This window comes from Octodon degus, unplaced genomic scaffold, assembly GCF_000260255.1.
Source record: "Octodon degus isolate 3935 unplaced genomic scaffold, OctDeg1.0 scaffold00089, whole genome shotgun sequence".
NCBI classification, from domain to species: Eukaryota; Metazoa; Chordata; class Mammalia; order Rodentia; family Octodontidae; genus Octodon; species Octodon degus.
In genome coordinates this window covers 438,766-441,400 of record NW_004524665.1, presented here as the reverse complement: position 1 = coordinate 441,400, position 2,635 = coordinate 438,766, and positions in this window count along the sequence as shown.

The window sequence follows — 2,635 nt, the reverse complement described above, 5'->3', positions numbered from 1 at the left end:
AAAGAGTAATAAAATTACAGAGAATAATCAATTAAATAGGAAAGGTTAAACATCTTTTGATAGTCATTTGTACTTTCTTTTTATTCATTTATTTATCTTGAAATTCTTTTACTGATATGTAAAGACACCATTTAAACACTAAAGATCATACTTTCTATGTTTTTCAAAACTATGTTCTATTATTTGCCTCTTTATGATCATTTTTGTACATGCACACAATTTGAGGTTCATATAGCGTGAATACTTAGCCTTTCCATCTATGGTTCTTGGCTTTCCTTCCAACTTACAAAGACCATTCCTGAATTCTATGTACACTATTAGTTATATAGTTTTATCTTTAATTTTTTAAAAAGTTTTGATAGAGAAGACTTTTACTGTACAGTGAATGTGTAGTATTTGTATTTTTTTTTTTTTTTTTTAGCGGAACCGGGGATTGAACTCAGGCCCTTGAGCTTGCCAGGGAAGCGCTTATACCCCTGAGCCATCTCCCCTGCCCCTGTATTTGTATTCTTAAGGTGGCTAATTGCCTTTATAACTTTTATTGCCTAACCTGGATTGTTCCTACTGATAGAGATACCATAAGATAAAATCCCTTATGAATTTGGGTATAGTTTTGTATTTTTCATTGTTGCATTTCTTCATGCACAGTAAGCCAACACAGTAATTAACTAGACTTTATCATAGAGCCAGTCTCAACCGATCAACCTCTCTCACATACTGACATCCATGTCCATTGACTTTTCTGCATCAACTTTAGGATCAATTTGTCTGTTGCATTAACATTCCTGATCACTTTTTTCAGAAACTTATAAATTAATAGGGTAAAATTGGGAAGAACTGATAATTTAATGATATCACATTATCTAAGATTACAGTTTTTTTATTATTCTTTTAAAGTTTTTGGGTTCCCTTACTAATGCTTTAAAGTTTTTCTTCATAAGGATTTTTTATATTTTTATAAGATTTGACATACCAACTGGTTTTCTTTGTAAAATGCTTTTATTATATCAGCTATTACAGATGTATATACTTACCATGCATATGTATTTATACATACCTCCAAATACAGATGCAGAAATATAGAAACATATATGAAGATGTCAATTATTTTATAGATTCCTTTTATTGTTTGTGTAGGTCTTCTTATTGGATAAATTACGTATTCTTGGTAAATGATAATATAATTTATAAATATAATAATTGTCACCCATTCCTTATGATTTTATATCACTTTCCTTCATTTGCTGATAGTATACCTCTCAACTTTAAAATGACATATACTATTTTTCATTTAGCATAGTTATGATGTTTAGATTAATAAAGACATTACACACATCTTTCGCTGTTTTAAGAAATTTTTTCCTCATGAATAATGGATATTGATTTTTTTTTTACTTTTGAAGGATTAATATAGTGAGTTATACTAATATGTTACACTTCTCTCATTGCTGGGACAAATATCTGACACTCAAAATGTGGGATGGAAAGGTTTATTTAGCGCACAGTTACTGGAGGGTTCAAGACACTGGAGGAGAGACTAGGGCGCTGCTGTGTCCAGGATAACCCTCACCACACCTTTGAGAAAGCAAAGGCTAGCCAGTTTAACTGTTTGCGCCTCTCTGGGCCCGCCCTTCGGGCCCCTCCCTGGTCCTTTGGCCCTGCCCCTCAAGCCACCTATTGCTCCTTCAGCTGCATCTGTCCCATAACTTACAAGAAGCTTTAGGGGACAACTAGACACAAACTGTAACACTTTTGAATGATTAATATAGTGAAGTATAGTAATGTGTCCCTAAAACTGTGTCAAGGTAATATTACTTAATATAGGCCATGAGATTATTTTGTGTATTATTTTAGTATGCTGCCGAATTTTATTTGCTAATATTTTGTTGAGAATTTTGCTTAAATGTTCATAAGAAAGAGCCACCATTATTTTTATGGGCTTACTGATTTTGCTATCAATCTTATATTACTTTTATGAAAACATTGGGCAGAAATTTATCACTAGGCTCTAAAACAGGGGTTACAAGATACTATTTACCGTCTGGGTTAGTAAATAACATTTTGTTGTAGTACAACGAACCATGTCCATCCATGTATATACTGGAGTGCTTTTTTTCATCCTGTGAACAGAGAATTGAATAGATTCAACAGACAATAGGAAACATATAATCTAAAATGCTTAGTGATGGCCTTCTGTAGGAAAAGCCTGTTACTTCCCATCTCTGGGATAATTTAACAAACACAGGAATTATTGTTAAAATAAGGTTTGTTGGATTTCATGTGAAACCAGTTTAACTTATCAATTTCCTGAGTTGAGTTGATTTTTCTTCCTGTTTAATGCATTTATGAAAAACCTTATTTCTACATTTTGTATTCATTGAATGTTTCTTTGTGACCTAATATGTTTTGAATATTTCAAAAGTACTTGAACAAAGTACATCTTGTTTGTGAAGAAGTTTTTGCATGCATATTAGCCTAATATATGAAGTTCCAATTTGCATCTACGATGTCATCACTTCTCCTCAACTGATAATCTTCTACTCAAAAGGAGAGACAATTTCTAAATTACCAATACCATGCATTCTCTCTCTCTCTCTCTCTCTCTCTCTCTCTCTCTCTCTCTCTCTCTCTCTCT